The 15,673-nt window shown below is 36.6% G+C and overlaps 1 long non-coding RNA gene across 1 annotated transcript in view; it reads left to right on the top strand.

Moving 5' to 3' along the window:
- Positions 1-14,358, top strand: part of LOC142081395 (uncharacterized) — a 33,622-nt gene extending 19,264 nt beyond the window's left edge. The window contains exon 3 of the long non-coding RNA XR_012673314.1: positions 13,280-14,358. This is a non-coding gene — a long non-coding RNA (uncharacterized LOC142081395). The remainder of the gene's footprint in view (positions 1-13,279) is intronic.
- Positions 14,359-15,673: the final 1,315 nt, after the last annotated feature.

Here is a 15,673-nt window from a genome sequence, read left to right as displayed (position 1 = left end):
TGATCTATGCCACACAGATTACCTTCTCTGCTCAATAAACTGGAATTAGGTCATTCTTTTTTACACAGTTAAGAAAAAGCAGTATTGAAAGTAATCAAGGTCTGCAATACAAAGGACATCCTTCATCTAAGACAACTGTGAGAAAAAAATCCTGACCTCTCCCCACCCCAAAAAGCTAGTGTACTGATCTTACTGTGGAATACATGAAGTTATAAATTGTAGTCACCAATTTGCCAGATAAGACTGAGTTGCATAAAATGAATTGAAATAGCCTGGAGATATGCACCAGAGAATTGTCTTGCTATTGGGAAATCAGTTTAAGGCTTTCAGAGCTGAGATACCAACCATTAATTTGTCAGTGCTGGACCCTGCCAGAGGCAAGATCGTGAGAGAAGTATGCACTCCAGCCAGTCTCTGCTGCACCTGAGCTATCAGCTATGGCAGCGTTCAGGGTAAAGCCTCTCTGACCCAATCTTGATAATATCAGAGAATCAGCGTCAGATTAAATTAGTTTCATTTCCTAGCTTGTGACAGATATTTAACATCTGAAAATTGAGGTAGTTAACCCACACCTGCCTTTAACATACCTGTTTTAACATTTTTGGTAAGTGAAGACTAAATATTCCCTTTTCAAAGCATTTGATAGAGCTCACAGATTCTAGACATCTCTTTTTATCTGATCCACTTGCTTGGTAGACTCACTGATCATTCTTGTGATTGTTCTGTTTTATTTCTGTTCAAGAAAGACAATGAATTAAAAAAAAAAAAAAAAAAGAGGAAACCCCCCTGGAAAATCTCTTTATTCAAAGTTATGACTCCTTACATATAGCTGCTGATAACAGATGCAGCTACCTCAGCATAGAAGTAGCATTCTAGGAAACAGCTCTAACAAAATAAAATGTTTTGCTTAATCATAAATCATATGTTCCTTTGATTTCCAAGTGTTTTCAAAGGAATGAAAATGGAATATGTAAAAAAAGTAATTTCAAAGTGAAAAGTCAACGTGTTTTTATTAAAAAAATAATCAAAAGCAAATAATTATTTCTTAATTTTTTTTTTGTTCTCCTTTTGTCTGGCAATCAATCTTGCACATTTTTATGAAAACAAAAGGAATTGTAGAAACTTTTTGGTTGCACTCATTCTGTATCTGTATCATCTGTATCATGTCTATCAAGTATATAAAGTATATCATGTAAATAATCTGTATTATCTATATCATCTATATCTATATCTAAATCTTATTCTAGATAGATAGTTAACACACTGCTATCTATCTACTGCTAGAAAGCAGAACTTTGTTTCTGTTTCTGTTTCTGCTTCTGTTAACCACTCAAATTACCAAATGTGCTGCTTTTTTTTTTCGTGTTGCCATAAAGAGAGGCTCTTAGTAGGTTTTGCTCCGAACAGCTTAGCCACAAGGGCTAACACAAAAATCAGTTCTGCTAATCCTAATCAAGACATATCCTGAACAGAGAGATATTGGGATTTGCCACAAACCTTTATAAAATTTTAATTTACCCTTTGTGATGCAGGCAAAATTCTTGCTTTTGTCAGCCTTTCTGTCTGGTCATATATTAGATATGAGATTTTTTTTTTAATGCAGAACAAACACTTACTTACTCTCTTATAAATCATTCTGTGAAGTTCCAGCCCAGATCCCATATTAAAAACTATGTGTATTTTCTTTCACTCTGCCTATCATCAGGCAACATCAAGTTTCAGGAGTGTGCCTGAAAAGCATTTCCGAGGTCAAAGAAATACTAATCTCTGCATTCCAGGTAGCTTGTCTCAATTTGCACCAGACCCAAGCTCAAAGTACAGCAGTATTTCAAATGGGCCAATGGCTTTGGGCACCACAGTGACAGGACTATGCTTTTAGTATTTTTAAGATTGCTACCCTTTGGAATTTTATGACATTCATAAATGAGTCTTTATGATCATTTAATGACCCCACAGTTGCTGTTTAATGGGACAAGAAGAATTGTATGAAAGTCTATTATTAGTGTATTAATTCTACATACCTCAGAACATGTCCGTTCCATTTGATTTCAGACACTTGACGACTTTTCAATAAACCAGCAGCCATGTTTCAGATAAATGAGAGAGCATGCTCTGCACAAGCAAGTGATAATGAGATGTATAAAACCACTACATTCACTCAGAAACAAGTGCATGAAACAGGATCCTACTCAAAATAGTGAGCATTGCCTTTTTCAATTAGCATTTTCTTCTTAGTGTAGTTATGCTGTAGTTATGCTGATCACTGCATTAAAAAACAGAGATAACCAAACCATGCTGGAATTTAGTAATAGATCTCAAGCTCTGGAAGGAAGAGTGCACAGCTCCAAAATGAGACTAAATTAGTCTGGATTTGCTATTGCAGCCAGATGGCTTCTGCTGCCCAGGTTTATTTGCTTCTCACTAGTTAAGACATGCCCTTGTTGTGTTGTTGACGGCAGAAAAGACAAACATAAATGTATCTCAGTAGTAAAATCAATTTCATGATTGAACGGGAGGGCTAAGTGGCCACTCATATCTACGTAAAAGCCTGAAAGCACACTTCTTCTTTTCATCTGTATCTCAGGAACAAAAGAACATGGCTCTAAGATTATAAATTGACTGAACTCTGTGATATAATAAGGCTTAATCAGCACTTACTATCTACAATTTAGTCTGAACAAATTAGAGTTGTTAGAATTGCTTTCACTGTAGTTAAATCTCACCACCTCAGATGAACTGAAATTAGACCCATATTGCCCAGAAAACAACAACTTTATTCTGAAATGTATTGAAAAAATGAAATTAAAATTAAATCCTAAGCAAACCATTCTCTTGTGGTAGCTTTGTGTCTTGGCTTCCACGGTAGTTGATATACAAACCCAGGGCGAATGTGTATTTGCAGGTACACTGTTCTCTGGATCCTTCCTCATCTTTCCTGCCAAGCACACTAGAATGGGTTGGGTAATTCAGGGTCGTATATGCATCAGCCTCATATCATTTACACAGGTGGATGCTGAAAATGAAAAATTATGGGTCTGCACCTTGTTAGGGGTAAGTATACATGTACTGAGGAGCAAGGTTATGTTAAATCCCAGGCAGAGCTCTATCTAACCAATTCTCCCCAATACAATCTTCTATAGTGATTACTGTATGTGATCTTTTTCTCCATGATTGTTTCTTAGGGCTTAAGTAATTTTTTTCTTCTCACCAATGTGTGCATGGGGAGAAGATACATATAGCTTATTATTTATGGCATGAGTATCTAGAATAATTCTTAGCCAGAAGAGTAGAGACTGAAACAAATGCAGATAGCTGTATCATGTAACATATCAGTGCACAAAACCATAAAAAGCCAGAATGATGGCAGCTTCTCTTTGTGTTCATAAATTTTAGCAACCCATCATTATATAATTTACTAATCTTCCTGGAAGTCTCGTCTTATTTAATAAATACTTTGATATTTGGTCTCAGCAAGTTATGACAGCAAGTTGCATATTTGTTTCAAAGCACTTAATTGTTATTGAGAGTATATGTTTGAGGATTTGTACAAGAATATAGAATCATGTTTGGATTTTAAGCATCATTTGCTTCTTCAGAAGCCAAAAATTGAGTAGAATATTGTCTGTTCACTTCCTATAGTTTTATATGACACACACTGCTTATTACCTGAAATTCAGATGAAGATGGGAAATAACTTTAAAGATACTTGCCTTAGAGTAAAAGTTTATCACATCTTTAGAATTGCCTTTGCCTAATTTGTTTATGTGGATTTCCAGATAAATGGAGAAAAAACTTTCAGAATCTTTCTCTCAGATTATGTTTTCTTCACACTTTCTTTAAAATAATTTTAGCAATATTTTTTTAGAAAAACTGGAGAATTTAAACACTCTCAGTATCCACAAACTAAGTGATGTTGATTTTTGCCTTACTTTTTCAGAAATTCTTTAAAATAAATTAAGAAATATTTGGAAAGAAAAGTTGTGGATTTGGGGGATTTTTTTTTAAGATTAAAAAAATAAATTTCTTCATGTATAAAAGTAATCTTCATTTGGGGTCCTTCATCAGAGTCTCCACTGCGCGATACGGAACACTGTATTTCATAGTTGATTAGGAAACATATCCTTCATTGTAAATATGGAACTAAAGCTTATGGCAGAATAAAATTAGATAAAAAACTAAGATGAATGAAACATCTCTAATTTTTGTTGGTTTCTTCTTAATTTATGAAACATATGGTCTCCCTTGAAAGGACCACCTAAACATGAGGACTATTACAAAACTTCCACTGTATTAAATAAGTGAAAAAGCAATCATCTCATTGATACAGAGGACTTGAAATACCATTAATATATACTCACAGGAGGAATATTTTCATATGCGTTCTGACAGATTTGCTCCTTCTAATCCAAATGCTTAGGTCAATCTTGACACACAAAATATATGAAGCAGTGCTTTTGTTCTTCAAGTTATGCATATTAACCTTACATTGTCTCCATTTAATTAGCATTTAAATTAGCTTATTTTCCATGTATTTCTTTGCACACATTTATGGGACATACAGAATTTAGAATATTTGGCCATTTTTACACCCTTTTAAAGATTTCTGGTACATTCTGTGGATTCCTGAACTGCTGTCATTTGTTTGGATACGAAGTAAATAACACATTTTTGATCAGCTTCTATTGAGAAGCAGTAGAATGGCCACCTAATTTAACATTTGATTTCTCAAGCCTTTAAGCACAGATTTCACTGCCTTGATATATAACAGTCAGGGTTAGCTATAGGAATTTTCAGTGTAGGTAGCGTTGCTGCTCAACATGTACTGTAACAGAAATATCAGCTTTCATACAGTTCCTTGCAGCATCTTTTCAAATATGGAATCAACAAATGACTTTTAGGGAGGAGAGTTTTTAGCAGAATTGTTATCCAGTGACAATAGTTAAAATGTAAGAAATGCATAATTTATATAATAAAATATGATTATGTATAACATGTGATACGATGTATGAACAATGTGAAAACAAAAATTCAGATGAAAAGAAAGGTCGCCTGAAACTGTGCTGTTTCATTTTTGCTATGCCATTTGTTTTTTCAGTCTTATCTTCCAATTAAAGAAATTCAAGCCTCACTATTCAGAAAACTACTTATATGTCGCTGAAGTCAGTGGGACAAGTCTTCAAGTGGTATGACATATTGTTGCAGTTTTTTCCAGCTTTTGTACTTCAATCAATTTTCATCCTCCACTGCAATTATGTTTGTTCTTTTTTCAAGGCTATTTCCAGAATCTCAGATAATTTTTCCCAGCATGTGTCCAAAAATTAGATAAACATCATACAAATACATTTGATATAGAAGGAGAAAGGCCCATGCACAACAAGTAAGTGTAATTCACAAGCCCAATTGCAAGTATGTTAGCAACCCAACAAGGACAAACTTTCCATAACAGCCAGTTTGCTCAGATGAGTGATGTGAGCAAAGAAAGAACTCTTGGCATAGCCTCTGGTTTGATGTGTGCTCTGATCCAGGCTCACAAAAAAAATTTTCCAAGGATCATTTGCATCTCCAGTAAATTTTCCTTTAAAAAGAAAAAAAAAAAAAAAAGAAGAAAAAATAATTTAAAAAAGAATTTCCAGAGCAATAGGAAATCCTGTCCTGATTACACAAGGATTTCTTGTAACTTTAGTTTAACGCATCTGATGCTAGCCTATGTTGGATCAATGACAGGATAGACTCTGTCTCTAATCTGGAGCATGAATTTTAGTGTTAATGAGTTTTCCATCCTGGCAGCCAAATGGATGCAAAGGATTTGTGCAGCTCCTTATAGCCAAGAAAGGCAGAGTTTCTAAATGGGGAAAAAATTAAGCAAAAAAATTTTTTTTTTTTTTTTAAGTAGAAATAACATTTTCCAAGGAGATAGAATTGTGGGATGCGCCACTAGGAAATCAGAGGATGTTAGCCTGTTTTGAAATGTGTGAAACCCCTGGTAGATTTATGTCATGTTAGACTGTGTTTTGTCTTTGGCTTGCAAGGGCTTGCAAAAGATTTTTGCCTCTTTTCCCATAAGATAAAAGATTTTATAAAGAAGTGAGAAGTGCACAAACCATTATTTGCTCCTCTCCACTCCCAATGGAGAGAGAGATAACCAAGAAAGACAGTGAGGAAAAGGCAGGGAAGACATAACTCTCTAATCTGCAGCATCCTTGCACAGTCCTGTAGAGTGGGAGCTGGCAAAAAAGAATTTTCTGCACCAGCTTTATGGATGATTTATAACATGTCTCTTCATGCACAGAGGGCAGTGTGAAGGTAAGTCTTTCAGACATGCTATCTTCTGTACATCTCCAGAGCCATGCACCAGGAAGCACCCCGTATTTAAGGCTTTCTGTTAGATTCCAGAAGCTTCCTAGAATATGGGGCATTGTGTTTGGGGGCCCAGGAATGTTCCTCCACACAGTTGGGTTTGCTGGGATAGACATAGCCTGAGTGTTTGAGAAATGCTGCTAAAGCTGAGGTTGTAAACACAGCTCTGTTGTAACTGTTCCTAAGCAGATTGAATGTGGCATTAAGCAATTAGAAGAAACCATATTTAATAAGGAAATGGTTAACCAACTTTTTTGGTTGTCTGAATTTTCTTGTTTTGTCCAGTTCTTTGGCAATTCATAAGATGACTAGTGGGGGTATGTGTTCAGGTGTGATGACAAAAGTGGACATCAAGATCATTTTAGATTAGTCCTAAAATCAAATTTGCATTTTGTCACTTCAAGCTGTCCACCTGACTTTAAGATAGACAACTTCCTCTAAGGAAGAAATTTTTATGATGAGATACTGGAACAGATTGCCCAGAAAAGTTGTGGATGCCCCATCCCTGGAAGTGTTTAAGGTCAGGTTGGATGTAGCTTTGAGCAACCTGATCTGGTGAGAGAACTCCTTGCCCAAGAAAGGGGGTTGGAACTAGATGATCTTTAAAGGTCCCTTCCAACCCAACCCATTCTGTGATTCTATGACAATGTCTATGTTCCAGAGCACCCACCCTGGCAACTCTTAAATATTGGTTTATTCACTATGCTACATGTATGCGAATCAGAGAAACTGAGGCATGAGTTGGCAAATAAGACAGTCCCAACACAGCCATTTGTATAAGAGCCCCATTGATGGGCCAGTTTTCTGGTTCTGAATGCAGAAGTTTGGCAAGTCTGCTGGCACTGCAGCCCTTTGCTGGGGTACAGTTTATTGTTCCTTGACTTTGAACAGACTGAGAGAAAATTAATAGTCTGAACAATTTAGAGCTGCAGTTAGTTAGCTCTTTAAGGCTGCAAGAACTCACTGAGAGACAGACAGAGTTTTTGCAAAGCACAGGCACTTCACAGTGTGAAAGTGAACTTTTCACAGGGAAAAACAACGCTGAGATGACTGCCTGAATTAGTGGAAGGGACTTCTGGAGGCCTTTCATCTCATTACTGTTCAATTAATAGCTAGCCATAATCTAGACATTAATGAGGGATGCAACTGGAACTGCAAAGAAATAACATAATTAGGCCATGAATTTAATCATTCACAAAATTACATGGAGAAGCTGTGCTCTCTTATTTTAAATAAAGCTAATTAGGTTTCTTTTCTAATTGGATTTTTTTATAGATTCTAAGATTTACCGTGTGGAAATACATCTTAGAAAATTCCCCTCTGTCTCTCACATGTACTTCCAGGTGTCCATTAGAATTAACAGTCACTCTGTGCTATAATATGATTTCTTAAAACCAGTTCCTTCCCTTCATGTCAAATTTCTCTGGAGTTGTTTAAAGTTCTATATGATAAAATTGCTAAACGTGAAGGGCTACCTTTAAAAAACATGGCGCCTCAGGTTGTGTACCAAAATTTCACCTGTTAACATTTACTAATCTAATTGGCAATTGAATTTCTGATTGGTTTTTTAATGGTTACTTGGTTTATCAGTGTCAATGTCTAGTTATAATTGTGTGCTCAAAATGTTTTTCTGAAAAGATTTCAGTGATCCCTATCCTCACAAAATGGTGTTATTTTACTTCTGTAATGCACAATTTACCACATTTTCATAATAAAATAATAAGGCTGTTTCTGTTCAGAATAAGCATACAGAAACTAATAACTACAAAATTTTATTATCAGAAATGGGCAAACGCAAATCATCAATCCTTCCTCCTTTGCATGTATTACATTCCCCATCTTCTTGTGTGGCAGTAACTATTTTTATGTGTGCAAACAAATTGTATTTAGTGTAATTCACCTGCTTGCGTGTCTCAAAATTTCCACCTTATGAAACACATTTTATAAAATTGTCATAATAATTGAATGTTTTTGTTGCTAGAAACATCAGCTTATGACAAAGATCCCTATAGAGAAGCCAGTACAATGGTGTTGTATGAGATGGGCAGGTGTCTTTAAGCCAGGCTCATCCAGAGGGACAGACTGATGGACTGTAACCACAGTGCAGAAAACATTTAGACTTAAGAACGTGAATGGATGGCAAGCAACCTTCCTTTCTAACCAACAAAACCAAAAAAGCTGAAGGAAAAATTAGTCAGAAATCTTTAAAAAAAAAAAAAAAAAGCTGACAATATTTACAAGAGAAAAGTGTTTTAACAATAACACGTCATTGTCTTAAAAACACCTTTCTGCTCAAACATTGCTCTTATTTTGTTACTAATCATTCAGTCATTCCTCCTGAAAAAAAAAAAAAAAACAACAAAAAACCAAAATTGTTGACAGTGCCTATAATTTTGCTATAAAGATTTACGACTGTCAGCTATAAAAGACAAGGTAGTGAAGCAAAGCTGAAGTCTGCTAATCTGCAAATATTTGTTTCTTGAAAAGTGATATTTTTTTCCTCGGTGTGCTTCTCATGCATTATCTGTTAAAACAGTTGATTAAAAATTAATTTCAAAAATGAAAATTCTGCAAACATCTGACATTTGTATTAATAGCATGGCTTATGTCATTAAAACAATACCTATAGTCATTATGTCATGACTTCCAGGACAGAACTGATACCAGAATGGCATTTTTAAGCTTGCAGTAGAGCATTTATCCCTATCTGGAAGAGAAAGGCTTATTTTTACCATGCTAAATAGGTAGAGGAAAAAAAAACTGTTTGAAGTACTGAAAATAAAAGCTGATGAGGAACCTTTCAAATGGATTGTTTTCTGGGAGTAGTGTTATTTTCTAATTGGAATTTTGAAAACATCTCTATACTTTTTAATTTTAAAAGAACTTTAACATTAAGGCAAACAGGTAATTAAAATGGACATTTTACCAAAAATATTCAGACACCAACAGAAAGATTTTAAAACTTCTCTGAATTAACTATTTTGATTGACCTTCTCTGAATGATTATGAATATGTTTTGAGGGAGTGGGAGATGTTAATGAATATAAACAGAAAAATAGCATCTTTTCCAAATTTCATAACAAGTCCAAGTCTCTATTCTGAGAAAGTATGGAATTTTATTGTTATTTTTGCAAAGCTATTAAAATTTGAACTAGTCAATTACACTTCTAGAACTTCATTGTAAATCCTGGTTCCATTGGGGTGTAAGGGAACTAAAGTCTGTATTGATTTGCTTCATTTCAAAAGCAACAGGAATGAGGTCTGCTACCACAATTCTTCCAAATCATTAGAGTCCACAGAGCACAGAGGGAAAGAGGCCTAAGCAGATGCTACATCTCTTGTATTTTAGGCATGTGCTCCCAGCAGTTGATTAAGCTTAGTATGTACAGGTTGCAGATATAGACCAGGATGTACAATGAGACAGGAAGCCACTGTTCTGCCAGGTTGATTCCAGTTAATTCCTCTCAGCAATGTGTTTGCTCAGAGACAATAAAATTCAAATCAGTTTGAATTTACTTACCACACTGGCAACTTTGCTCCCAGGATATTGAGAAGGCAGATGGTCTGAAATGAGCCTAATAATGCATAGAGTTAATGGTGAAATGGGTTCCTGGAGATTTGTGGTTTAGGAGTGATAATCAGCACAGCGTGGGCTGATAGACGCTCAGCTTGAGGACAGGATAGATGGGAAAAAAATATGGCATTAGCAGGGACAGCCATGCACCCCTTTAGTCCCCAGGCTGCTAAAACCAAGCCCAGCAGCAGCAAAAGAAGGCAGGTTGGCAGAGCTCCCTCTCACACCACCTCAGACACAGATGGCTGTATCATGAGCTTGGAAGAAAGAGTGTGGAGTAGTAGCCATGGGTGCTGCAATGTTTCCGGCTGCTCTGACCTGCTGCCTTCCCTTCAGGAGAGTCCAGCACCCTGGCTGAGCCCAGAGCGGTGGCTGGACAGAGCTGAGAAAGAGAAGTGGCTCAGGTAGTTTCAAAGGAAAATGGTCTATGAAATAAGAGGCTTGTAAAGGACCCCCTCCCAAACTGCCTGTGTCACATTTTGGAAGGTTCACAAGAGCTGGGGTGAAAATTTGCTTGTGTTGAGATTGAATGATTTGATCCCACCAGTGTAGAGGTCATAAAAATCAGCAGATTACAGAATGCACGTCCTGTGCTTCTGAATACTGTAAAAGTGCTGTGATTTATCTGTGAGTTCGCTATATATCAGTGGCATTTTTTTTGCTTATATCCAAAAGTATGACTTTACAGCAGCAAAGTACCAATATTCATACATCGAGAGAAAAAATATGCAGAGTAGTTCATCTAAAAATCCAGAGAATAGTGGATGGCCTTTCTTCTGTGAAAATTCCTGCTTTAACTCCTACGTATAGTAGAGGGAAAGGTATCTTTTGTCATGAAGAGAATTTCCAGACTGCATGACAGTACTAGAAATTGCTGAAACGCACCTTGACCAAGGTACATATTTTTAATATTGACTTAAAAAATGACTTGAATATATGAGAAAAAAAAAATCTGCATGGTTTTTGATGCACAGCATGATAGAAAGGAAATTTTTATGAGCAATGGTGGAGAAAAATACTTCTTTAATTGATTGTAGCTCTCTTGGGGGGGAAAAAAAAAGCACATTAATTTTGCCATTTTATTTGAGAAAAGTAATTTAAGAGACTTTTAGCACAATGTGTTACTCCCCTTCCTTTTACAGTTGTAGCACTACACAACTGAATTACTCTATCCTGCAACACAGACTGGCTAATATTCCACAATATTTCAGAGTTTCTTCCTGTTAATAAGTTGTTTTCTTCTGGCTGTAGACTTAGACACTCTGATTATGTCTATACAGATATATCATTGAATAACTGAGGTCAATATCTTGGAAGTATCAAGCATTGTGAATTTGTGTTCAAACTTCACGTTTATTAAGTCTTAAGCCCATTCAGACAACACAAAATATTCTTCTGTTAATAATCCATTTTTCATCCCTTTTCTATCTCTAAAGTAAATCTCTGTCAGGTGGCAAGAATTCAGGTGGAGAATTTTCTGGATGCATCCTCCTGCTGGATGCAACTTACTTAATGGTTTATTCTTTGCCTCTGATGATTCTAAGGTTTGGAAGGGGGCAAGTAGGGTGGAAATGGAAGATATTTTTCAGCTGTTTAATTTATTGCCTATGAGAAAAGAGTGACAGTAGCTATTGGCCCGTCTGATTTTCACATGACTGAAGACAATCAAGAGATATTATTACTCATGTCTTGAGCACTACCTGTATTTTACATTCACATGCCTCTATGGGGATGGCAGGGCTCTGATGCTAAGTTCTGGTTCACTATTTCCTGAGCAAAACTTAAAAGTTAGGTTATGAGACTTTTACCTGTGAACAAAAGGTGATTTGAGGCACCCATTTAGAGTTCCAGAATTGGCTGAACTATTGGATAGAGAGAGGTACAGATTTCTATACACTATTCTTACTCTCGTTAATTCAGCTCTGACTGTGTGCTGTACAAATTACTCAGTCATATTCTGGTTCTATTTTCCAAGAAACCATTTGGCAGTTCCTTTTTTAGGAACCCTTCTTTTGTTGTAGTTTTCAGAAACAAATCAATCGTTGCCTGTTCTAGGAACAGCTCACCCTTCCATGTACCAACTTCCTAAAATATTTCAGAGGTTCCTCCTTCTAACCATGTGCTTTGGGTAACTTTCTTTTGCTTTTTTGTGTTTTGAAATTTTTTCAATGCCATTAATCGGGCTTATTTGATCTCAAAAAAAGATACAGCTCTTCATGTATCTGATGAAGGATAAAAACATTATACGGTTTTCTTTATTGTAGCACCAGGAATACCATCCAGAATATAAAATACTCCTCTTTAACAGAAGAGAATCATGGAATAAATGTGGTAGGAATGTAGGTAGAACAAAATAGTTTGGAAATCTGGGGGCCATTTGATCCAAAGGAGGGCAAATTGCAAATTGCAATCTTCAAGGTGTGAAAAAATACCTATTGAATTTCCATTGTTTCTTCTTGTGTCCATTGCCTCTCGTACTTTCACTGTTCATGTCCAAAAAGTCTGGCTCTGGCTTGTCTGTAACCCCATAAGTAGTAGAAAACAATAACAAGATCCCCTCTTAGACTTCTCTCAAAAGTGAAGAATCACAGTTGTCTCTGCGTCTTCTTGTATATCATGTGCCCCCCGCTTGGTGGCCCTCCATTGGACTTGCTCTAGTACTAGGAAGGCCAAAACTGGACACAAGGCTCCAGGTGCAGTTGTACAAATGCTGAATAGAGCAGACTAATCACTTCCCTTGACTTGCTGTCTACACTCTTTTAATATAGCCCAATATGAAGTTAATTTCCTTCATTACAAGAGTACACTTCTGACTCATCCTTAACTTGCTGTTCATCAGTATCTCCAGGTCCTTTTCTGTAAAACTCTTTTCCATTTCCCAGTGCCCAACCTATTCTGCTAGAGGGGATTATTCTGTCCCAGGTGCCCAGTTCTGCATTTGCCTTTGCTGAACTTCATAAAGTTCCTATCAGAACAATTCTACAACCTATTAAGATCTTTCTGAATGGCAGACTTCTCTTCCAGCATATCAGACTATACCCCTAAATTGGTATTGTTTTCCAAGGATGCAGTCCATATTGTCCGTAAGTACTTTTGCTTTTTTGAGTGTGTACGTGTGATTATTAGCAGCCGCAAAATATGTTTTAACTCCTCACTCATTTAATAACACTAACAGTCACTCATTTAATAACGCTTCAATAGCCACCACCTCATTTTTTCAGATGAGTCATTTGGAATGCTTGACCTTCCCTTCGTATTCTGTCGCCCATTTCAAAAGTCCTCTGACCTGTAGGTGATGTTATATCTGCCTGCTTGCTGCAAGAGCTCTGATTGTCTTGTCTTCTGCAGAAAAAGAAAAATAGAAGACAACACCTCTGAAGAGCCATCAAAGGCAAGGAACACAGCTTCTGGAAAACTGAAAGACTGACAGCAGATGGACCCAAGTAACCTTATAATAAATTAACAAGATCTCCCTATATCTATGGATTGAGTAATTAGTCCTAGAGTTTTTTGCTACATATCAGGTCTCATGTTGACAGTTCAGACTTTTTTTTTTCACATTTTTCCTGCTTTAGAATTGGATGTTATTTTATTAAGTGCTCTGATTGCTGGAGTATAGGACTTGCTGCAAAGATTACATTTTAGGAACACAGGTATTACTCTGTTTTTGTCTGATCTGACATCTCCCTGAAAACTACTGTCTTGGTGTCAATGCTGTAGTTGTAGGAGAGACAAGGGCTTGTTGCTGCTTCCTAATAACTGTTTGCTTCCTGTAACCAGAGAGAATATAATAGAGGAAATATTCCCTGTACTGCTTCGGTTATTTGAATTCAGGAACATGGGCAGGTCAAAGGAGAGCATATCTGAAGCTATGGCTCCATGACTACAGCTGCTGTGTCTGAATCGCTATTATCAGGAGAGTAAAACAGTCAAAAATTAGAGTTCAACAGGTCCAACAGTGTGAAAATATAGCATCTGTTAATATTTTATATTCTTCCCCCTGTAGAGTTATTACAAGTCAGAAGAGTGAAATCTGAATAGGGGTTCCATGGGCATGAATATTGTTTTCATTCAAGCTTCTTCACTCCACTCTTACAGCATGCTGAAGAGGCACTGCTAAGGTTTACTCTGAGAGACACCTCAGGATGCCTTTTGATATTTGATACCATCATTCAGAATCCCAGTTTTCATGGCTCATTGGAAAGCACATGCCTTAGCTTTGGAGGAACACATAGTTCATGTGGTTGGCTGAGCTTTGCTAAGGATGCCCACTGAGTAAATGTCATTCCCCAAAGCATGAACTCCTCTGTGTTTGTTAGGTAATTCAGAGACTTTATCACTGGGCAAGATTTTAAAATAAGAGAAGACATCTATTTTATTCCATCCATGTATTAGAAGCCGATCCAATAAAACATTGCCAAAAGTTGCAGTTCTTTTGTGCTACAATTTGACACTCAAGTCTCCAGTTGGGTGTCTCCCTATCAGAGAGTGGAACTGAGGAAAGACATGCCTTCTTCTGCTTTCTCTTTTTGGGCTTCCGTAACATGCAAATAAAGGGGAAGTGTAGGAGGTTTCAATCCTCTTCCTCTTTCATTATATGTTTATTTTATTATATATTTAAACTAGTAGATTCTCCCTTTGGTGCACATATTTGATTCAGTTGGTGATCTAAAACTCTTGTATTTTTTCAGTATCGGTCTGCTTTCAATTTAAAAAACTATCAGCACTGAACACAAAGTAATGAGATCTCTGAAAAAGGAATTGTTTCACAGTGAGCTGAACACTTGAAAAGAATGAAAAGAGGAAGAAAATGGAAGAATTTTCAAAAGAAATTTGCCCCACAATTGCTTCAGTACCTTCTTACTTTTTGCTCCATTGCATGTGGTTTATTTTGTGTGATGAGCCCACAGAAAGCGCACAGGTGGCTGGAAATAGAGTGTAGCAGTTGCAATGTGAGTGTAATCAGAATTTACCATGCTAACAACTAGCCACGCCAAATGCCTCTCCAAATAAGACTTAAGGGCTGTATGTCAACATGGCTGACCATGCTGATGACTAGAACAAACATATCATTGGGCTGTTTTATGAAGTGGAGGGATAAATTCTCTCAGTGAATCCCTGAACAGCATTTGCTAGTCTCTCATCCCCAGCTCTTTCCTTTAGTAGCTTCAACAGAACTCTCCTTCTCCTTTTAACCTTCCTTTTGGTAATATCTGCTGTTATAATAAGCTCAGCTAGAACTAGAATGTCTGGCCTTCAATCCCAAACCCCATCCTATTTGCCAGGATGAGCACTATCTTAATCTTGTTTTCATTAAACGTTGTTCTTTCTCTGATCTTTCAGCACTTGATTTTTCTGTGGTTCCCAATTCCCCACTGTAAAGGGGTTAAGAGTAGAAATAAGGACATGAGAAAAAATTGAAGATGAACTAGAAGACATAAAGAGCAAAATGGAAGGCTTGTGTTCTTGGGTTAAAAGAGTGATTATCATAGCAGGGTGAAGAGAAGAATTTATATGAAGTTGCTACAGAAATATCATTATTAGTGACATGAAATTACCAGAACAGGAAACGTGATTATGATGAGTCAGTTACACAGATCAGTCTTCATAAGCTGTGCCCACTCAAAAAATTGTAACTTCTTTAGTTCCACAAAATACAAAGTTATGCATTTAGGAATGAGGAGCATAAATCATAACAATGAAAGAAAAGAGAAACTGGAAAACAGTGACTCTGATGAAGAT

Source organism: Calonectris borealis, chromosome 3 (assembly GCF_964195595.1).
Source record: "Calonectris borealis chromosome 3, bCalBor7.hap1.2, whole genome shotgun sequence".
NCBI classification, from domain to species: Eukaryota; Metazoa; Chordata; class Aves; order Procellariiformes; family Procellariidae; genus Calonectris; species Calonectris borealis.
Note: the sequence above shows the minus strand (reverse complement) of the source record. Positions and strands in the feature narration are given on the sequence as shown.